This window comes from Triturus cristatus, chromosome 2_1, assembly GCF_964204655.1.
Source record: "Triturus cristatus chromosome 2_1, aTriCri1.1, whole genome shotgun sequence".
Classification (NCBI taxonomy): domain Eukaryota; kingdom Metazoa; phylum Chordata; class Amphibia; order Caudata; family Salamandridae; genus Triturus; species Triturus cristatus.
The window spans coordinates 1,180,359,814-1,180,383,815 of NC_140581.1; the positions used below are offsets into that span (position 1 = coordinate 1,180,359,814).

General features: G+C 47.0%; 1 protein-coding gene across 2 annotated transcripts in view; it reads right to left on the reverse strand.

Moving 5' to 3' along the window:
* LOC146866579 (tyrosine-protein phosphatase non-receptor type 9-like) overlaps nt 1-24,002 on the reverse strand; it is a 998,267-nt gene that overhangs the window by 404,224 nt on the left and 570,041 nt on the right. The window lies entirely within an intron of this gene.

The window sequence follows — 24,002 nt, forward strand, 5'->3', positions numbered from 1 at the left end:
TCATGGGAACAGTCCAGCCCGAACTGCCAAGCCATGTCTTCCCTGGACCGGAAACAAGCTTCCTAGGACCGGTTTCTGGCATTTCAGCCATCTTCAGCCAGGCTTGCTTGAATCCAGTGGCAAAGTGAGCAAGGGACTCACGTCTGAGCATACCCTGCCAACTTATGGCGAACAAAGCAAAAACCAAAGGAAATGATGGATGGAGTGTTGAACATTGCAAGCACTCACCCCCAGTCAACTGATCTGGGTTTAATCCATCACCGTTCTTTAGCCCACTCTGCCACCCCAGTTCAGACATGGCCATATGCAAATCAGTCTGACCCTGTGCCTCATGGGAACAGTCCAGCCCGAACTGCCAAGCCATGTCTTCCCTGGACCGGAAACAAGCTTCCTAGGACCGGTTTCTGGCATTTCAGCCATCTTCAGCCAGGCTTGCTTGAATCCAGTGGCAAAGTGAGCAAGGGACTCACGTCTGAGCATACCCTGCCAACTTATGGCGAACAAAGCAAAAACCAAAGGAAATGATGGATGGAGTGTTGAACATTGCAAGCACTCACCCCCAGTCAACTGATCTGGGTTTAATCCATCACCGTTCTTTAGCCCACTCTGCCACCCCAGTTCAGACATGGCCATATGCAAATCAGTCTGACCCTGTGCCTCATGGGAACAGTCCAGCCCGAACTGCCAAGCCATGTCTTCCCTGGACCGGAAACAAGCTTCCTAGGACCGGTTTCTGGCATTTCAGCCATCTTCAGCCAGGCTTGCTTGAATCCAGTGGCAAAGTGAGCAAGGGACTCACGTCTGAGCATACCCTGCCAACTTATGGCGAACAAAGCAAAAACCAAAGGAAATGATGGATGGAGTGTTGAACATTGCAAGCACTCACCCCCAGTCAACTGATCTAGGTTTAATCCATCACCGTTCTTTAGCCCACTCTGCCACCCCAGTTCAGACATGGCCATATGCAAATCAGTCTGACCCTGTGCCTCATGGGAACAGTCCAGCCCGAACTGCCAAGCCATGTCTTCCCTGGACCGGAAACAAGCTTCCTAGGACCGGTTTCTGGCATTTCAGCCATCTTCAGCCAGGCTTGCTTGAATCCAGTGGCAAAGTGAGCAAGGGAGCTTATAGACAGAAGGAGCAATTTTGGTGTACTGCAGAAGTCTGGAACAAATTGAGCACACACTGCACACAGCAGAGTAGGAGGAAAATGAAGCGGTTTGGTATTAGGGGACGATGAACAACAGAAGATGAACAAACTTCAAAAGGTAGGGAAGGTTGGTAGTCAGTGCAAGGGAAACGGTAGAGTTGACAAAAGGTCAATAGGGGCTGAAGATAATGTGCTGGACAAAAAAGGTAAGGTGGGGACTGCAAATAGAGAAAGAGTGTTGGATGGCAAGATTACACTTGAAGATAATTTTGGAGCTAAAAAGTTAATGTGTGATAAAGAAATATAAAATGAAGTAATTAAAGAAAAAGGACAGAAAAGTGAAGGACAAAGAAAAGTAGGACTCTCAACACTGGAAAAAGTCTCCTTTATATGGGAATAGCCATCACCTTGGGGTCTCACCTATCAGAGAAAACAAAGAACAAAATATGGAAGCATGAAGGTTTGAATGTATTTAAATTACTTCACCAAGACATTCAACCAAAAGAGGGGTCAAAGAGGGGTCTAAAGAGAAAGAATGGGAGTTGGCCAGAAGGCCGAGAATACTGATAATCATAGAAACTTGGGCATCATAATTTTACGTTGCGCCTGCACATCGCTTGCACTGTGCTTGTGAAAAATATTGTATTAAATATAATTGTTAAAAGGGGGAAACATTCCGCTCTCAGTTTTCATTTGTTTGTTTAAGGAAAGTTAGGATGGGCGCTCGATCCTTTGGCTACCTAGCAGCGAAGAATTGGAACGCACTTCCTTTCTGGTTACGCGCGGAGAAATCTGAACCAGCCTTTCGCAAAGGACTGAAAACCTGGCTGTACAAACAGTAACTGGTGCCAGCAGTCTCCATCACTCTTGCTGACGTGCTACTAGCGCGGGGACACACCTTTTGGGGTAGCCAAGCGCTCTACAAATAAACTATTATTATTATTATTGTGTGCTTGCCACTTACATTTCCTCTGTGTCTATTGGTTGTAGCATACTATTTCCTGTTGTACCTCGAGTGTTTCTCTTTATCAGTGTCCCATAGCCCAAGTACTCGTGTTCATCTGCTTTGGTGGATCTTCTTATGAGCAAGCATGTCAGCACCCCTGCTTGTTTCACTTCGCATCCAACTCAGAGTAACATAAGCTCTGTCAGTTGTTTAGTACAGCGCTACTGTAGATGACAGATATTCCACCTCTCTTTCTCCCTTGTAATTAAAATGCAGCTTTGTAGAGTCTGCACTTGAAGCCCACGTTATAAATCATGTACAGTGTAATCGGTTGCCGTAGGTCATATCGGCCCCTTTAAGCTCAGTGGGATCCCAAGCATGAACCCCATTATCATTATCACCACACTTGACAGCCTGTGCCTCTGCCTTGTAGAAGCAGCCATCTGCTTGCACTACAAGGGGTTTTATTGCAATTCCTGGCCTCTTGAGGTTTTATTAACAGGGCGAAGTTTGATTCCTTTGTTTTGGTTTATTCAATGCAGAACCACTGAACACAAAGCACCACAAGGCCACCTGGTCTGCTTCACGCTGGGCAGTGACTGCTTCGTGTTGTAGATGTGCACAGACAGAAGGACGGTGCATCAGCAAGGAGTAGGAAAGTTTCGGGCTGTGGCTAAAGTACATTGGAAAATCACAATAGTACGGTTGTTTTATGAGAACAATATCTTTACAATCTATGGTTCATTTGCATAGTAATGGGTGGATGATGCAAAGGTTCACACCAAAAGAAGTCAGTACCCAATATTGCGGTTGGCACGTGCCTCTCAAGGGACTACACCCAAGAGCCACTGGTTATGAGGAATTAATTTAGGCCTAAAGAACAGGCTGTTCTCTGATCGTACTTTGGAATAATAATTAAAACAACATACTATGATTTAAAAAGCACATTGGACTTTGGGAATTATCATCCGAGATACTACCACTGATTATCAGGCACATACCTCTCTCAAGGTCTAACTCAAATCTTTACAATCCAGATGGGTGCACAACTGAAAGCTTGTTAATTATAGTTGTGCTGCAGTGCTGTTGTAATGGAGAAACCAGTGTTTGCATATTCCTCTGTAACGAAGGGAAACGCCTAAGGCAAGCATGTAAACTGCTAGTATTTAAGCCCTATAATGCAAAGAAAAAATCGACACCCCATGAAGTGAGGACATCGCAATGCTAGTCAGAGCTAGAACTAAATACTAATGAGTTGAAGAGTAGTGCCAGCAGATGAGCACACACTTCTAATGAATGTAACTTATTTTCAGTTTGAGGAAAAAAAGAACTAAATGCCGAAGGACAACACTTGTACACACATAATTTCCAAGGGAATGTAGTGCTGAGGTGACAGCCTCTCCTTCCATCAAATCCTCCACAAAAAGGTAAACAAACAGCTATTCACTGCCTAGTAGAATTCAAAACCCAAGCTCTGAAATGCGCTGGAGAAAATATTTTGGAAAGACTCTCTCAAAGGCTTTTGGTCTGACTTTGGTCAGGCGGGCTGGCGGGAGCAGTTCTAAAGTGGATGACTTCCTTCTTTCGAGATCGTAGTTATCAAGTTGCACGGTGTTCGCATATGTCCAAATGCATTCCACTCTCACAAGGGGTACCACAGAGCTCAGGGGGTACCACAGGGCTCAATATTGAGCCCAACTCTTTTTAATCTTTACATTGGACCCCTGGCGGAGGATAAGTACAATGTCATTTTGTGTCCTATGTGGACGACACGCAGCTTGGTGTCACCCTATCCCACAACTCAGAAGATGCAGCCATCCATTTCTCTTCCTGTCTGAGGGACCTTGCTTCCTGGATGTCAAGTAGTTGCCTTAAGCTGAACGTCAGTAAAACTGAGGCCCAAGGTCGTAGGGAAGTCCCCTTCCATCAGGTCCTCAGCGTGGTGGCCCCAGACTCTGGGTCCCACGCTCATTCCCAAGGAAAAAGTTAAAAATGTAGGGGGTGTGGCTGGACCCTAAACTGTCTAGTCAAAGCCTGACCCTTCCTAGGGACAGAGAAGGCGATGAGTTGGATAGGTTTATGAAACGGTCTTGTTCCTTCAAGCATCGTTTGATGTCCAGAGAATGGAGAGCTCTTTCTGCCGGTGAAGACAGCAGGAAAAAAGGAAGGCAGGACCACTGGTTCATTTAGATGGAACGTGGTGAGTACTTTAGGGATGGACGAAGGATTAGTGTGGAGCACCACCCTGTCCTGTTGAAACTGCAGGTAAGGTTCCATTGCAGCGAAGGCCTGAATTTCGCTAATACATCTAGCAGATGTGATGGCTAAGAGAAAAGCCATCATCCATGAGAGATACTTCAAATCGCACTTATGAATTGGCTCAAATGGTGATCTCATGAGATGCGACAAAACAATGTACAGTTGCAAGAGAACCGGAGAAGGTCACATTGGTGGATAGGCTCTAAAAAGACTGATTGAGACAACTGATTTGAACGTCTCCTATATCTTGAAATTTCTGCTGAATGAACTTCAAACGTTGAGTGAGAAAGACCAGCATTGGCCAGAGAAAAGATATACGGCAAAACATCCTCTGGGGGAGAAGAGAGATGATGACAAGAGTGTCTTGCAGACCAGGAACAGTATCTTTTCCATTTAGCTGAGTAACACTTGACAGTGGAGGGAGCTCAGGCTTTTCTAAGTATCGAACGGCACTCCTCAGATCATTAAGTCACCAAACTCCGTGTGGTGAGGAGCCAGGCCGACAAGTGAAGTGAGTGAATCTGCGGATAAACCACTTGGCCTTGATCCATGGAAAGCAGATGTTTCGTTGGTTGAAGACAGATCGGAGAAGAATCTTCTAGGCGAAACAGCTCAGTGTACCAGTACTGTCTTACCCACGTCGGAGCAATGAGAATGATGTGGCAAAGTTCCCGTTTAGATTTTCTGTAGAACTTTTGGAATGAGTGGTAATGGAGGAAAAGTGTAAGCAAACGTTCCTTCCCAGAGAACCTGGTTGAGGCGATCTGCTGGCGTAGAATTCACATTTTCTGTTGATTAAAGTAGCTAACAGATCCAGGGTTGGTAATCCCCAATACTGAAACACGTTTTTCAGCTGAACGGCATCCATCTCACATTCGTGACACTGCTTGGTGTCCCTGCTGAGGGAATCGGCCCATTCGTTTAGTACCCCAGAACATGCTTAACTTGCATCGGTATTGTGTGTTGAATCAGCCGATTCCAAATCCGTTGCGCCTGGCTTGACAGAGCCAGAGACCTTGTCACCCCTTGTTTCTGAAGATCGAACATGGTGGTTGTGTTGTCTGTGCGACATCATCCCTAACATCGACTTGTTAGTCCTCACAGAAACGTACCTTCTTGAGGAGAGGGACTGAGTTATTCTAGAAGACGTGAGATTCTTTCTTCTGTGGGAAAGGCCATTGAGTGACTGGTATCCGATGTCCCTCCCAGGAACACCAGCGACCTGGAGGGAAGGAGAGAGGACTTTTCTCTGTTGAGACTGAGACCCAGGAAGTGAAAAAGTCAAAGAAAGGCACTCATGGACTCTTTTGCATTCTGAAAGGATGGGGCCTTGACCAACCAGTCCTCCAGGTAGGGAAAAAACCTGGTGCCAGGAACGCTGGAGATAGGCTGCCACTGGCGCCAGACACTGAAAATCCTGGGCACTGATTTTACTCCAAAAGGCAGCACTTTGAATTGGTAATGGCACCCTGCCACCTTGAACCTGAGAAAGTGATGATACTTTGTATGAATGGGAATATGGAACTATGCATCTAGAAGATCCAGGGAGGTCATGTAATCCCCTGTATCCAAGAGAAAAATCTCCTGAAGCGACAACATCCGGCAAGGTGGACTTTTGATGAACTTTTTTAACAACCCGAGGTCCATTATTTGCCTGCCTTTTTCTTTATGAGAAAAAAGTGAGAGTAGAAGCCTAGATTGCGTTGACTGCTTGGCACCACTTTGATTGCTTGTTCGTCAAGCAAGAGACATTTCTCTTTTGAGAAGTGCCAGATGATGGTGAGCAGTCTTCCATGGAGGGAAATGCGGAGGTTGTTGGAGAAATTTGGGGATGTAACCGTGGTTAAAAACGTCTAACACCCATCTGTCAGAAGAAATGGTATTCCATTGAACGAAGAATTTGGAGCAGTTTTGAGCCAATCGGAGTGGGACTGGAGTGACTGGTGCCTGAAAATTTTCATTGTCTTTTGCTTGTATCAAGAGTTTTTCCTCCAAATACGGGACATCTGCATGCTGGAGCTCTTGAGTAAGTCTGTGGGGCCGTTTGACAAAAGGACTGCGCTGAATATAGCGGATGGAAGCCCTGCTGATAATAGGGCTGAAAGCGCTGCTGGAGCTGGGGACGAGCTGTAAATTGGCCACTTCCTCAAAAAGAAAAAAACTTCTTCTGCTGTAGATTGGCTAAGGATTTAGCCGTATCGGCGTCTGATTTAATAGCTTGAAGCGCCTCATCCACATGCTTTCCGAAAAGGTACTCTCCAACCAACGGCATGTCAAGCACCTTAGCTTGGACTTCCGGGCAGAATGTTGTTGCCTTGAGCCACCCCTGTCTGCGCAACACTGCAGCACCTGCCATCTGCCTAAAGGCGGTAGAAGAGATGTCCAGCGCCACATCAATGATTCCGATGAGGCTCTCTCACCCTCAGAGTATTTCTCTGACCTCCTTCTTCTTGTATTCAGGCAGAAATTCCAGAAAGTGAGAAATGTCTGACCACATCTGCCTAACATACCTCCCAAGGATGGCCATGGGATTGGAGGCCCTAATGGCTGTTGCCGCCAGCACGAAAAATCTCTTTCCGATTTATCTAACCTGCGCTCTTCCTTGTGTGGCGGAGTAGTACACGGCGAAGCAGAATTCTTAGATCTTCTTTGGGCGGCCTGTATTATCACGGAATCAGGCTTTGGATGGCCAATGAGGCACACAGGAGAGTCCTCAGGCGCCCAGTACTTCTTGTCCAATTTTGGGATAACTGCTGGCACAGAAGCTGGAGTTTATCAGCTTAAGACCTTTCTGCCACAAGAAGGCAACAATAGGGATTGCCCTAATAGATTGCTGCATGGCTGCCATGAAATCATATAGGAAGCACTCCGTTTGCTTGACATGCATGGGGAGTTCAAATCATTTAGACGCCAGCTCTTAAAGATCATGGAAGCCGCCGAAATCTGCTGGAGGACAATCGGCCACTGGCAGGGTGGGAGAAGGCGGTATGTGTGCCACATAGTCTATCCACTCATCATGGACATCCGAATACAATAGCAGCTCACCCTCTTCCAGCTGCTGATCACCACTATCCAACGTTTGAACAGGACGTTTGAGCAGGGGTGGTAAAGATTTCTGCTTCAGTGGTGCAGGGGTAGCTTCAATATCAGGAATAACCACAGGATCCTCCTGTACAGGAGGAGGCTTTTGAGCAACATTAGATTCAGGGAAACGCTTGCAGTAGTCGCTGAGCATCAGACATAAGTCTGTGACAAGAGACATTGTAACATTAATGGAGAGTTTGTGTTCGTACTGTCATTCCTCCTCTTCCTGCTCATAATAAGGATAATGCTCCTGAAAAGTGTCCAAGCGTTCCCGGCTGGTGCGATCTCTGTCTGAGAAGGAATATTCCCTTTCCAAATACGCATAAGCGTCATCTAGCTGTTGTTCTTCTTCAGATTCCTGGCACTTGACCCTAAGCTGTGAAGGGTTGTATGCGGGACCATAAGGACCTTCATCACCAGATTCATGAAAATCCAGGAGGCGAGTAGGAGGCAGCAGAGATATCTTGGAGAAATCCTACAATAGGGACGGAATTCGTTTTGAAACTGGCATGTCCATTTTCCTCATCGACGGGATAGTAGACGGGACCGCAGGCAATAACGTTGATGGCGCCAGTGACTGCATCGCCGGTGAGGAAACGCCAGTCGATGGGGTGGAGACGCCCGTCAACGATGCAGCACCCAACTGAACCGTCAACGGTGAAGCTCTCGTTGATGCAGAACCTCTCGATAACAACATCACTCCCTCCGTTTTCGTCGACGCCACAGCTGGCTTCGTCCTAACCAACGACAAAGTAGATGTTGCTGACGAAACCGTTGACAGTGCACTTGATTCAGCGGTCTTAGACGGAGAATGCCTCGTGGACGAGCCCGTCGACGGGCGGATTTTCTATGAGGGAGTAGGAGGCGCAGACAGAGGTGCAGAGCCAGATCTCTGCTGGGCACAAGAAGAGCCAGGTAGCTCCTTTTTCGCCCCTTTGTCCACAGAAGACTCATTGCTCTGAGATCTTGATTGCTTTGGATATCTCTGGACAGAAGGAGGATCTTCTTCCTTCTCTTAGAAAAAGTATGGGGCCTCTCCTCACTCTCGGAGTCAGAATCTTTAACAATGTTTCTCTTCTGAAGCCAGAGGAGTAGTCCTCCCCACGAACTTTGAGGGTTTTTGAAGAAAATTTCCAGCTGTGCTTACAGTCTCTGGACTTATGATCCAGATATAGGCAGTATAAGCACTCCTCATGTGGATCTTCAGAGAATAGCCTGGACTTTCCACAAGTCTTGCAGGGCCTAAACAGCCCTTTTTTAGACTCAGACATTCTGCAGCAAAGGCAGAAAAAAGGTAAGGAATATGCTACTTACCAGTATGCATCTGTTCTTGGCATGTAGAGCTGCAGAGTTGAACACTTAGCATAGATCGCCATCTGGTGTTGGGCCCGGATGTTTGCAGTTTGTTTTTGTTCTTTGGACAGTCTTTGGAAGTCACGAGTTCGGTGACTCCTCCTTCGGTCCGTACTGCGCATGGGCTTCGGCTCCATCCTCAGATTGTTTTTCGCCAACAGGGAAATGATGGAGCGTAGTAATAACAGTGAGAAACCCATGTGTGTTGTATCTAAATAAGATGGACTGGAACGGATACAGGTAGCCGGGGAGGCGTGTACAACTCTGCAGCTCTACATGCCAAGAACAGATGCATACTGGTAAGTAGCATATTCCGTTCGAGGCATATGAGCTGCAGATTGTACACTTAGCATAGATTATATAGCAGTACCCAACCTTAGCGGCGACCACCGGTATCCCTTGCAGCGGTTTGAAAAAGTGTCTTTAGTACAGCCTGGCCCACACTAGCTTGTTGCTTGGAATGCACATCTACACAGTAATGTTTTGTGAAGGTGTGCGGTGTTGACCATGTGGCTGCTTTGCAGATGTCATCTAAGGGTATGTTCCCTAGAAAAGCCATAGAAGCCCCTAACTTTCTAGTAGAGTGGGCTTTAGGTGGAACAGATAATGTTCTTTTTGCCTTTTGATAGCAAATTTGTATGCACTTTACAATCCACCTAGCTATCCCTGATTTAGAGATGGGGTTGCCTTTATGTGGTGGAGAGAAGGAAACAAACAATTGTTTAGTTTTCCTGAAAGGTTGTGCTCTCTGTATGTAGTACAGTAAAGCTCTCTTAACATCAAGTGTGTGTAGAGCCCTTTCCGCAACAGATTGAGGTTGCGAGAAAAAGACAGGTAATTCCACCGATTGATTGAGATGGAAGGGGGAAATGACCGTGGGCAGAAACTTTGGATTTGTACGAAGTATCACTTTGCTGTGATGTATTTGTAAGAAGGGCTCATGTATAGTGAACGCTTGTATTTCACCAACCCTTCTAAGGGAAGTGATAGCTACGAGGAAAGCTGTTTTCCAGGTGAGGAACTGTAGCTCACATTTATGCATTGGTTCGAAGGGCGGACCCATTAGCCTTGTAAGAACTACATTTAGATTCCATACAGGGGAAGGTGGTGCCATGGGAGGAATTACTCGTTTAAGGCCTTCCATAAAGGCTTTAATAGCGGGCACTCTGAACAGTGATAAATGCTATCTGTTTTGTAGATAAGCAGCAATCGCTGCTAGGTGTAGGCGTATGGAGGAATATGCCAGGTTACACCTGTGAAGATGGAGCAGATAGCATATGATGTGCTGTGTGGATGCATCTAAAGGGTTGATTGTATTGTTTCGGCAGTAAACCACAAATCTCTTCCACTTTGCGGCATAGCATGCTCGAGTGGTAGGACGTCTGGCTTCCTTGATAATGTTCATGCAATCAGGGGGAATGTTAAGGTACCCAAATTCTAAGATTTCAGGAGCCAGATCGCAAGGTTGAGCTGAGCTGGGTCCGGGTGCCTGATTTCTCCATGGTTCTGAGTTAGGAGGCATGGGGACAGGTGCAGTTTTTGATGTGGTACCACCGAGAGCTGTAGTAGTGTGGTGTACCACGGCTGCCTGGCCCATGTTGGAGCTACCAGAATGAGTGTGAGGGAGTGCTGTTGTAGCTTCCTTACCACTAATGGAATTAGCGGGAGAGGTGGAAAGGCGTATGCAAATTTGCCTGACCAGTTCATCCATATCGCATTGCCTTTGGACAATGGGTGTGGGTATCTGGCGGCGAAGCTTGGGCATTTTTTGTTTTCGTGGGTGGCGAAGAGGTTTATCTGAGGATGCCCCCACTTTTGGAAGAATGGGCGAAGAACTTGTGGATGCAGTTCCCATTCGTGTAGTTGTTGCGTTTGTCTGCTGAGCAGATCTGCCATGGTGTTTTGTACGCCTGGAACGTGCTGTGCCAGGAGAAAGATGTTTTGAGGAATTGCCCATCTCCATATGCTCTGGGCTAAGCGGGAGAGCTGGGGAGAGTGTGCCCCCCCCTGTTTTTGAATATAATACATTGCAGTCATATTGTCTGTGCGAATGAGGACTGCTTTGGCCGAAATCTGTTTTTGAAAAGATTTTAGGGCTAGAAAGATCGCCAAGAGCTCCAGGTGGTTGATGTGGAGCGACTTTTGCTGTGGCGTCCATAGACCTTGCATTGTGAGGTGTAAGAGGTGCGCTCCCCAGCCGGAGAGCGAAGCGTCCGCTGTTAGAATCACCTGAGGAACCGGGTCCAGGAACGGCCGCCCTTTGGAAAGGTTTGTGGTGTTCCACCACTGCAGAGAGTGATGGGTGCGGCCGTCCACCAACACCAGATCCGTCAGCTGTCCCTGGGCCTGGTTCCACTGTCGTGCTAGGCACTCTTGGAGTGGACGCATGTGGAGTCTTGCATGGGGCACTATGAAAATGCAAGATGCCATCATCCCTATGAGCTTCATAAACACTCTTGCTGGAAGAGAGTGTTGAGGAAGGAACGTTTGGCGCAAGGCTTGTATGCTTGCGATTCTGGCTGAGTTTGGATAGGCAATACCCTTGGAGGTGTCTATAGTGGCCCCGAGATATTGCTTTGTGTGAGATGGTAGGAGGTGGGACTTTTGGTAGTTCACCGTGAAGCCTAGCTGGTGGAGCAGTTGAATGATGCTGTTGGTATGTTGCACACATTGTACGCGGCTTTTATGAGCCAGTCGTCTAAGTAAGGGAAGACGTGAATATGTTGACGTCTGAGGTGTGCTGCTACAACTGCTAGGCATTTGGTAAACACCCGTGGTGCGGTGGTGACCCCGAAGGGGAGAACTGTGAACTGGTAATGTTGACCGTCCACCACAAACCTGAGGTACTTCCTGTGAGAAGGGTGTATTGGAATGTGAAAGTATGCGTCTTTCAGATCCAAGGTGGTGAGAAAGTCTCCTTGAGAGAGGAGCGGGAGGACTTGTTGTAGAGTGACCATGTGAAAATGGTCTGAATGTATGTATGCATTTAGAGGCCGGAGGTCCAGAATGGGCCTCAGGGTCCCGTCTTTCTTTGGTATCAGGAAATACAGAGAGTAGACCCCTAGATTTTGCTGATTGACGGGGACCCGCTCTATAGCGTGTTTTTGGAGGAGGGAGAGCACCTCCTGTTTGAGCAGTGTGGAATGTTCTTGAGACATTGGACGGTGCCTTGGTGGGATATTGGGTGGGGTAGATGTTAGCTCGAGACAGTACCCTGACCGAATAATTTGGGTCACCCATTTGTCCGATGTTATGGATTCCCATGCGTGGATAAAGTTTTGTAGTCTGCCCCCGACCGGAGTGGAATGGTCTGGGGGGAGCGGAGGGAAGTCAGTGTGCGGGCGGGGTGGCAGAACGGGTGGTGTTAGTTTTGCCCCTGCCCTTATTGTTGTTGCCTCTGTAAACACCCCTTTGGTAGCCCTTTCAGAAGGTATTTTGAGGAGGGGACTTGTAGGAGGTAGAGGCGCTATCGGTGGAGTAGCCTCTGCCTGTGCCACGAAAGGATGAGCGTCGAAAGGAGCGTTTAGGGGTCTGTGATTGTAATGCCCCCATAGACTTTGCTGTGTCTTCGTCTACCTTTGGCCCGAAGAGATTTTGTTGGTCAAAGGGGTGATTTAGTATGGATGCCTGGACTTCAGGCTTGAACCCTGAGATCCTGAGCCAGGCATGACGACGAAGCAGGACACTAGTATTTATGGCTCTAGAAGCAGTGTCGGCTGCATCCAGGGCACATTTAATGGAGGTGTTAGTAATTAGCTTACCCTCCTGTATCAGGTCATGAGCTTTGCGTTTGTGTTTTTCCGGGAGGTGCTGCATCAGAGCCTCAAGCTCATCGTAGTGTGCTCTGTCATAGCGCGCAAGCAGCGCTTGTGTATTCGCAATGCGCCAGATGTTCGCGGCTTGCGAGGCGGTGCATTTGCCAGACGCGTCTAGAAGTTTGGATTCCTTATCTGGCGGTGGGGCCTCTCCTGAGGACTGGGAGTTAGACCGCTTTCTAGCTGTGGACACAACTAGGGAATCTAAGGGAGCAGGGCCCTTAATGTATGTAGGGTCTGTGGGTGCCGCCTTATACTTTTTTTCTATTCTAGGGTTTAAGACCCTGGCCCTGACAGGGTCCTTGAACACCTCTGCAGCATGCTTGGTGACACCCTTAAGCATGGGCAAGATAGCTGTGGACTTATCCTAAATATCAAATGTATCCAGTAAGAAGTCGTCTTCCACTGGTTCACAATGCATTTCCACCCCATGGTAGTGTGCTGCTCTCTGCACTAAGTGGTGAAACCCTAATGAGTCCTCTGGGGGAGACGGCCTGGATGGGTATAGGTCGTCCTGAGGCACATCCGGTATGTCAGGGTTTTGATAATCTTCCCATGGGTCTGGGGTCCCCGGTGGAGTGGGGTCCATTGGGGCGTCCACCGGGTCATAATCTGGATCCCCGTAATCCGGATCTGGGGATGGGGTCGGGGAATGATGAGGCAAGGGTGGCGGAGACCTGGGAGGGGGAGGGGGTGGAAGAGGTGGAGGAGGAGGAGGAGGAGGAGGAGGAGGTAGTGGGGAGGGCACTCTGAGAGGAGAAGTAGCAGAGTCCTTCCGCTTGGGCGGTGGAGGAGGAGCCGGTGTGTCAAGACGTCTTTTCTTGACAGCTAAAGTCAATAGCCCAGTCTTTGGATCCTTAAATAAGGTCTTTTGTAAAGGATCTGGTGTAAAGAGGTCCAGTGGCACCGAATCGTCCGCTGGCGCCGATGTTTTCGGAGCCGAGGATTTTGATGGTTTCTCTGCGCCATGTCTTTTTGGAACCTCCGTTTTTTTCGGTGTCGAAGTAGTTTTCGGCGCCGGAGCGTCGGTGCCGAGGGATTTGTGTTTTGTCGGCACCGAGAGTCAGGGCTTCGGCACCGGTGGCTTCGGAGTCGAGCTGGGCGTCACTTTTTTCGGTGCCGGACGGTGTTTATCGGCACCAGGCGTCGGCTGGCTCGAGCCCGAGCTGCCGTGAGACTTGTGAGGCTTCGACACCGGGCCCGAAGGTGGGGTGATAGAAGCTGTGTGCTTGGTTTTACCCAGGCCTGCAGGCGAGGGTGTAACCTGAGTCTCTTTGGTTTTTGGCGCGGGGGTCGGAGGTGGTAGAGTACTCACGACCCTCTGCGCCGGTGTGATGTCCTCCACGTCGGAGTCGTCGGCCTCGGAAGCGCTGACGACGTCTTCCTCCTGCTCGGTGTGTTGTTGCAACGGAACTCCGGTGTCGTCTCCGAAGATGTCCGGTGGAGCCGCGGTCGATGAGTGCGCCATGGTGCGTCGAGCTCTTCGATCCCGGATGGTCTTTTTTGATCGAAAAGACTTACAGGCGGGGCAGTCTCTAGCCTCGTGTTCTGGAGAGAGGCAAAGGTTACACACCTGATGGAGGTCGGTGTGGGGAAATTTAGACCCACATTTTGGGCACTTTTTGAACGGAGTCCTTTCCATCGGCCGGGACCGGAGTCGAGGAGGGCCCGAAGGCCGGTGCCGATGTGCGGAATGGAGAAAAGTGCCGCTTCGAGAGATGAAGATAGATGAAGAAACTCGAAGAACGAGGATTTTCTGTTGAGGCTGGAACCGTAGAAGTTCGAAGCCGGAGCAGGAAGTATCACATCCGAGCCCGATGGCGGAAAAAAACAATCTGAGGATGGAGCCGAAGCCCATGCGCAGTACGGACCGAAGGAGGAGTCACCGAACTCGTGACTTCCAAAGACTGTCCAAAGAACAAAAACAAACTGCAAACATCCGGGCCCAACACCAGATGGCGATCTATGCTAAGTGTACAATCTGCAGCTCATATGCCTCGAACACTCACTTTCCAACAGCACCTCAGCTGAAGAGAAGGTTGAAGGAAAAGGAACTGCTAGCTGGGAGTTGAAAAGGTCAAGGTGGAAACAGTGACTGAGGAGAGCTCAGGGAGACTCTCTAACACATGACGTGCAGTAAGAAATCTGAGGAATGGTGGCCCTGCAGGGGATGGATACTGTGGGTCTGGGATGTGATTGGCTGTTCTTAAATGAGGTTAACTGGTTACTAAATGCTATTGATTTTCAAGGGAGATTAACCTTTAATCTTTATACTGCTATTTTACTGTCACCGGACTCGAACCATGACGACGGGGAAGATTCAAGCATGTGAATCTCTAAAAGATACAATACTGGAGAAGTGTCTTTGTGCCAGATGTATCAAAGAATAGTTTTGCGATTCTCAAATAGCAATTTTTAGAGAATCGCTATTTGAGAATCGCAAAACAAGATGTATTTGAAAATTTGCAACTTTTTAGCGATTCCTTAGCAGTCCTTAATAGCTACTCGCAATTTGCGAGTTGCAATTAAGGAATGGCTTCCCATTCATTGCTATGGACCAAGAGGCTCCTAGGAATAAATGGGAATTGCATGTGCAATTTGCGAATACCCAATAGGCACTCGCAAATTGCGTATGCAATTTCAAGGGTTTCAAAAGGACACCCTGTTGCACCTTTGAAATGTGCATGTGTGCACATGTGGAGCACATACATGCCCTAAGGGCATGTATGTGTGCCACATGGCACTTTAAAAAATCCAAGAAAATGCATTTTACTAGGAAATCGCAGTTTACCACCAACTTGAAGTTGATGGTGATTTGCACTTCCTTAAAGCAATATCACAATTTGCGATGGCTAAAAGAATAGCATTTAGGGAATCGCAAAATGCGATTCCGTAAATGCATTCGCAATTTAGGTAAACGCAAAAAATTGAGATTAACCAAATTGCGATTAAAGAAATGCTTCATACATTGCAAATCGCATTTTGAAAACAAATTTTATTTATTGAGCTGCTGCTCCCCTCTTAGCACCTTATTAACAAAGTGAAAACATAATATCTTTAGTCTTTACAACCGAAGACCAGATGCTGAATGAATTTCGATGCTTAGAAAACAGACTTTGCTATTGCCCAGTGGTTCTCACTTTATCAACATCAAAGCTGTACCTTGCGCCTGGCACCACATAAGTGTATACTGTTTTTTGCAGGTTACACACAGATCTGTGCAGCAGGTGCTCAACCCACTGAGCTATCGGCACCTTAATCATCAACATGAACACGCTGTTGTTGCTTGGCTAAAACCATCCCCATCTGTCCCGCTTTAGAGGGGCTGCCCCTTCTAGTTCACCATTCCTTCTACTGAGAAAGCGGGAATGGAGCATGTACTCACCTGGTTACCTTCCTGTAATGTAGCAGCAAACTTCTACAAAAGTTGTAAGGAAATTCTGAATATGTGATAACTACATTCCAAACATTAACTGATATAATTATTTCTGGAATGGCACATGGAAATCTCAAAAAAACTGTGGCAGTATTCCAGTAGTGCAGCGACACAGTTTCCTGGAATGTTGTATTAAAATTAGGTCTGTGTGTACATGCATGTGTACGAGTGTGGATACATACAGCATCATCCTGCGTGTGTGCACACGCATGTGCCAAGAGGTCAACGTACTATATGTGCACTCTGCACTCTTACCACACTGTTTGTGTAGTAAGCCAAGTTGCACAGCAACCCGAGCTGCTATGCAACATGTGTAAAAAGAAAAAAAAACGGACAAAGCCAGTAGACCTAGCATAGGCGAAACCTAGTGGATTTGCCAGTGCTTGTTTACATTATGCTAGCATTCATTGCAAAATGCATACAGACAGGGCAGAGGCAATTTTTAAATATATAATCAACATTATCAGAAAAGCACAAATGGATTTTGGGGGATTAGCATGGCTAAAATAAGATGATGAATTTAGTACGAGGTTGAGATTAAGTATAGACAAGCCATGTGGTGACGTTGACTCAGAATTGTGGTTGCAATGGATGTCTTCCACTCATCCTCTGGCAAAAACACATGCAGTGAGAGGTTTACCGGTTACATACCAGTCTTTTCTTTAATGTCCAGTCCTACAAAGGATAGGGCCATATGGCAGGAGGCAAACACTTGCAACAGTGTCGCGCTGGGTGTTTAAGAAAGGCTTTTGCCCACTGCAATTCTGCAAATATAAGCATGAGTGTTCCAAATGTGGAGGTAGACACCCGTTTACGCAGAGCTTTGCAGAAGTTACATAGTGGGAGCAGGCAAGACAATCCAGGGGTAAAGGACAACAGTTCTAACATATGCCAAAGGTTTCGTACTCCAGGTAAGGTTGAGGTGTTGGTAGGGTGGTTGTCCCATTATTAGAACAGGGACGCTACGCTGCATTGATGTTGTTTTGGGCGTTCAAATTAAAGGTTTCGGCAAGGTATTTGAGGGTGTAACTATGGGCAGATGATTTAAAGTCAACTGATCGACTGCCGGACATCTTGCAGCACACACTGAACAAGGAATTAAAAGCAGGAAGGATTGTGGGCTCGTTTTGGAACTGGCAATTTGTGAATTTAATGATTTCACAATTAGGTGCCATTCGCAAAAAAGCAGCAGGTGACCCTCTTACATCATTTTTTGGGGCAGAGGGAAAGCCAGTTGATTTTATTGCACAAGAGGATGCATGGGCTACTGATGCCTTGGTTAGTGATGCCATGAAACTGGCTAGGTGTGGTGGTATAGAGGCAGAACTGGAAAAAAGTGACAGGTTGTAGCACAAGTTTATGTTGAGGTGCTTACAGTTTAATATTGTATTTAAAGCAATATGTGCCTGAAACGAGCAATAATCTAGACTATAGAAGATGCTTTATCTCTGCATGCGTGGCAAGAATTTCAAACAAATTGTAAACTAAGAATACTGGAGAAGTTTGAAAAGAAGAAAGAGAAAACGTGGTTTTGAATTTTGTAATGTTCCTAAAAGAACAAGTGCTGCCACACACCACTATAGCTGGTAAAATGGCGGCTATATCTTTGTATGGCAAACAATGGTAGGGTTATGACCCAGGAGGTAGGGTAGAGGTGATGAGAACAGTGCTAAAGGGCAGCGGTAAACAGCAAGGTCAGAGAGGGTTTCTGAGGGAACCTGTGACAGCTGATTGACGGGAATGATTGTTATTACAGTTCCACGTTTGTTATGAATACTTTGAGTTCAGATTTTCCGGTTATGGATGTTTTATGGAGCATTTAGGGCATCAGAGTTGCTTGATTTAGGAGGTAGAAGTGGTGTGAGAACAACTGATGTTTTCTTGGAAGGACAGAGATTGCAAATGGGTTTGGATGAATAGGAGTTGCACGGTCAACATATGTCCAGTTAAAGAATGGGTACAGTTTTAACAATGGCCAAATTAGAGGAAAGTGATTTTGTATCATAGAAATGGAGTTAGAGTAACAATGTCTATTTGTTAGCACTTTTGAGAATGACTTGTCTGGGGTTATCATTTCAGAAATATGGGACTTTTAGAATAGGGATGCCAAACGAAGCAGCAAGATTGGGGTGTTCCTGGACAGAGGTTAGAAGGATAGGGAGATGGAAATACAAATGTTGTGAGAAATATATAACAAAATGAGTAGCTGTGGGGAATTCTTTTGGGTTTTCTGACGTGTTTCTTTTCGTTATTGCAGTTTGTGTTCAGAGACAGACTTCAATTAAGATAATTACATTGATTGTGGGACATTCATTTATCAGATGGGCAGTGAAATATACGGACCAACAGGTATATATATGGTAACTCTCTAGGACTTCACAGCAACAGGCATGAGGTGGTATGGTGGGGGAAAAAGTGTCATGTATTGGGTCAGTTTTCTGACTGTCTCAGCAGAACTTTTTTCCAGTAGAGGAAACCCGGCCTTGTTCGCAAACATATAGGAGAAAATGATTTGGTGCAGCTGTCTTGGCGTACGTTCATTAAACAAATTAAGGCAGATTTACAGTTGCTCAAAAGTCAATAGGCTGGCACTTGCCGTGTATGGATGGACTTTGAACAGAGAAGGCATAGGAGAGGGGCACTAAAGCATGCTACTGTGGATAAGGAAAGGAGGAAACTATATGGAGCAATGAGGGTTTTTGTAAGTCAATGAGAATTGAAATTGTTGCATAAGCACATTAAGGAGGAAGAAGGCTATTTATTTATGGGGTGCATTTGTTGAAATTTGGTCTGGCCTATTCCATACTGGAGTTAAAAGACGTTTTAGCAAAATTATGGATTAAAAACTGTGGCGTGCAGGGAACTTTCAGTGATGTGACATAAGTATGGAGTGGTATGTAGGGCAGAAAAACACCCTCCAGGGTTTTCCTGGATGGCAGTAGTTTGGTGGGATGGAGAGTCTGGTGCGCCCTAGGGAAGAGGACCAAAGGGAGGGGATGATTAAGTTTGGGGCTTTGGAACAACACTAGTGGAGATTGGGGATGTTTGCTGGGGCATGAGAGAAAGGGATTGGGGATTTCAACGAAAAGGCTGGAATGGGGGGGGGGAGCATTTGCAATGCAATAGGTCTCGCATTATTAAAGTTTGAGCTATTGGTGTTGCATTATTTAGCAATGCCAATAGCTCAAACTTTAATAATGCGAGACCTATTGCATTGCAAATGCTTGTTATGTTAATCTTGACAGAAGTGCAGGATTGCATTGCCCTGGACACGCACGCGCGCACACACACAGAGGCACGCACACACACATGCTTCGACATACACAGGCAAACACACACACATGCTTTCACATACACAGGCAAACATACACAGGCATGCACACACACACAGATGCACACACACACCCAGGCAGGCACACACACAGATGCGCACACACGCCCAGGCATGCACACACAGGCCCAGGTACGCACGCACACGCACAGATGTGCACACATATACAGGCGCACACACACATAGGCACGCACACATCCCCAGACACAGATGCTTTCACATACACAGGCAAACACACAGACGCGCACACACACTGATGCACACACACAGATGCGCACACATACACAGGCACACACACATAGGCACGCACACATACACAGATGCGCGCGCGCACACACACAGGCACGCACACACACAGATGCAATCACATACACAGGCAAACACACACGGCATGCACACATACACAGATGCGCACACACTCTCAGGCTGAGGGTTCCCACCAGAGGCTGTGAGAAAGCCTGGTCAGCGTCTGAGATGCACACTCATGAGCACCATTCTGCTTCTGGTTTCGAAGCTGGCGAGTCTGACGACCACCCACCATTACTACGGAGATGTTCAAAATGTGCTGTGTTTATGCTCAGTGCAGGCTGCTCTTTGATCATTCACAGCTGGAAACAAAGAGGCTCGTGGTGCAGGAGGGAGGGTGGGGGCAGAGGCGGGCATCATTAGAAGTGCCAAGCCCAGTGCCCGTGGCTGGTCCTTTTCTGGGCCAAGGTGGGAGGGAGTTTGCTGTAAGGTCATTCACAAATCGCATAGTCATCTAAGATGTGTAGATGAAAAGGCAGCTAATGTCCGCACATCTGAGTGGTACCGAGCCTACGTAACAACACTATCCTGCATTCTTCACACTATGCCTTCACAGGGCGGCTGCCCCGGCACACAGAGGATTACAAATAATCACGGAATATTGCTATTCAGCTGTTAGAGACTGGCTGCAGATGCTGGAGTTCAGAGATGGATAATGTGAAGCGGGCGCCTTCGGTCCTAAGCACGCAGGACCGGATAAAAAGACCCTAAGGTTAAGAACCATCCTGAGTCATGGGCTGATCCCTAGTGGCACGCGCCTTGTCAATCCTCCAGTCCTTAAGGCGCTGACAATGTGAACAAGCGGCACTGAAAGCGATCGCCAAAGCAATCGCTATTGTTAAAAAAAAAAAAAAAGAAAACTCGCCCGCGAGTGATAATTGAAACCACATGGCCTTTGGTGTGCGTAGCAGACACCAATAGGCCATGGGCGGAGCCATACGCCCCGCCTTTGGCCTATTGCGTGCCGTCTTTCAGAAACATATGCACGCACAGGCCAATCACAGAAGCCAAAAGGAAAAGCACACGTACAAGCGTGTGCGATTCCAGGCTCCATTTTGGAACCCCACACAAAAGGGCTCTCGCTGCGCAAGCCCTAAAAAGGGGTGGAAGTGTGTGGCACAGTTTTGTTACTGAAACATTCACAAGCTGAGAGTTTAAGGGAGGGAGAATGTGTAGGAAAGTAGTCATTTTTGAATGGTTACCTCCATTTTCTGCCTGACATCTGATGCACTTTGACTTGATGTGCCCTGAGTCCCTGCCAATAAAGTTCCCAGGGCCTCTGTTCATTCCCAAAACTGTACCTCTATGCCCACAATTGGCACATCTCCGGCCACAGGTAAGCCTCTTGTAAAAGGTACCAGGGCACTGTGACCAGGGAAGGCCTCTTAGAGCTGCAGCACATATTGTGCCGCTCTTAGAGACCCTACACCTTAACACCTACACACTGCCATTGCAAGCTGTGTGTTATGGTGCAGAGAAAAGTGAAGAATCGACATGGCACACATCCCTATGTGCAATGCCTGCAAGCCACTGACTATGGCCTAGGTAAGTCACCCCTCTAGTAGGGTGCAGAAGGCCACAGGTGAGGGTACAGTTGCATGAGCACTGTACCCCTACAGTGTCTTAGTTCATTCTTAGACATTGTAAATGCAGTAGTGCCGTAAAGAGTATATGGTCTGGGAGCTGGTCATTACAAATTCCACAGCCCCATTATGGCTATAATTAAAACTGGGAAATTTGGTAGCAAACGTCTGAGGAAATATGAATTTTGGGATCAGTTATGTCCCCTATCTTAGACCCCAACGGCTCCATGTATATGTTACAAGTACATGTATGTTCCCTCCAGTTCCAGTTATGAAGACGCAAACACCTGTGCGTCCACCGTCAACATGTCCTCTTTCAGATCCGCCATGAATGGGCCGGATATTCCATTCCTAAGTATGAAAGGCCACCGACTTTATATGGTTCATTTACTCCATTTTTGCAGTTCAGGCGAGTAGGCCCTGAATGCTGCCATCAAGCCTTTCCCTGCTTTCTACCTCTGACAGCTCCAGTCTGAGCTCGCATCTGTATCCATGAACTTTGTCCTACTCCCTGCGCGGCTAACGGTGCCTGACTCGGCCTGTCTGCCTGCCAAAAACTGTATTTCACCTTCAAGATTATCTGCTCTGCTCCTCATCCAATGCATTCCTGTCTAGTAGTTTAAGTAAACATCCTTCCAGCTACCGAGCAAAGGGCCCGGCTTCTCTGTCTTCATGCAAGTAATTCATGGCCCTGTTACTATGGAAGATTTCTGCCCCTCGCATCTCATGTAGACACTTAGACGCTTGTACACGCACTCATAGTCAGTATAGACTAGATTTTGTCCGAGAGACCTTCCCTTTTGGATAACACAGTTCTTTAAACATAGGATATTAGATATGATTTAGGATTAGGTTGACCTGACCCTCCAGACTTTTGTCTCCCCATATACGTCTAAATGTTAATTCCCTTTACCCCCTAGTTTCACGTCAATCACGCGTCATGCGGCTGCGCGCGCATCTGTGCCAAGTATTTCTGCTGACATTGCAGGATTCTTTCATGGATCCACCCATTTGTGACATCATGTATAGTGACGTTTTCTAGTTACGCCTAGTTACGCCTATTTCTAGTTACGCATGCATATCTTTATCTATTTTATCAGCTGTTACGCCTCCTGCATCTGTTTCACTGTAATGCCTTTTCTATAAAAATGATTACTTGTCAATAATGTATTGCCTTCACTTCCTGAACCTCCGTGGTGATGGAATATGATGCCTGCAATTCGAATTGTATAAGGAATAAAGCCTTTTCAGAACCTCTAATACCACGGATTCTGCCTCTCATTATACTGAGTTATTCTTAATAGTTTTCCGCATCAAAAATAGTACAGGTAATTAAAATATTTACCACATAAATTGGCGCCCGAACAGGGACACTTTCTCATCTCACGCGCCGGAGGTGCGTTGCAGGCCCGGTCTCCTGCCACAGCTGGACGGACAACAACGCGTACCCGCAGGATTTCCTGTATCTCCCTCCTGCCAAGCGGGGGTGACTGAGGCTGCGATCAACACCCAGACGAGGCGGTGAGAAGTGCGAAGTATCCCGACCAGAGCCTAGCTGAGAGAGCAAGATCCGAGGTATACAGAGGCCCACCAGGTTCCGAAGTTCCGCGTCGAGTCGAGTCCAGTCCGGTCCAGTCCAGTTCCAGTTCAGTTCCGAGGCCTTCCGTTCCGAGCTACCCGGTGAGTACCATTGCCGGGGAGGCATTTAGACGTGCACATAGGTTGTGCCGGTCAAGACGGGTTTGGGTACACAAATCCGGTCTGCACTGTTTCAGCAGTGTATCTGTACTGTTTAGCAGTATATCTAGTAAGCCTTGTATAATAATTTAGTATCATCTAGTGTCAAGTATTATGCCAGTAATTTAGTTTCCTATTAGTTATCATTGTTCGTTAAATGTTAAATGTTAAATGTTTTAAATACGTTCTATATATTGTGGTGTGAATGACTGTTCATTATTGTGTTTATCGTATTAAGTGTGTTTCATATTAAGTAACCAGTTCTCAACATGCCGCTCTTTTCGAAATTAAGACAGATCAAAACCAGAAAAGGGGTACTCGAAGAGGCTGTTCCCATTCCTCCTAGGGACACTCCAGGGTACTTCATGTATCATAAACATGGCCTAGACGCCGTATTATTTCTTGATTTATGGGTGGACTACACCAAGGATTTACCAGAAAGTCAGAGGTGGCCCGCAGCTGGGACCTGGGATGCGGATTGCATCATGAAAGTAGAAGAAGAATTATGGAAAAAGAAAGCTAGACAATCACAGAAAGATGCCATTGAATTATGGCGTAAAGAATCCTATAGACGTACAGAAAAAGCACTCAGACTAGAAGAGAAAGGTAAGGAGAATTCAAATAAAGTCCGAGAGAATCTATTAATTGAAGAAGGTACCCGAGTAAAATCAGAACAAGTAGACAGACAAAGAAACGCCCTCATGAATGGTATGTATCCTCTTCTGGCCGAAGGGTTACCTAAGGCCACTCCGGAAATACCAAAAGACTTGCCACCTCCATTGTTTCCGATAAAAGCACATCCCAAAGGGCATCCCAGAACCGCAGAAGATGTTTTCCTTTCCTCCTATCTAGATGACGCAGCTCCCGAGTATGTTAACACCGCACCACATAGACCGCTTGCCGATGGTGCTCAACGCCAAGATCCTCCGTCTGTACCTCCACAACAACAAACTCTGACACACGCTCCGACAAGCACATCTGTTTCTACAGCTTTTCCCGCAA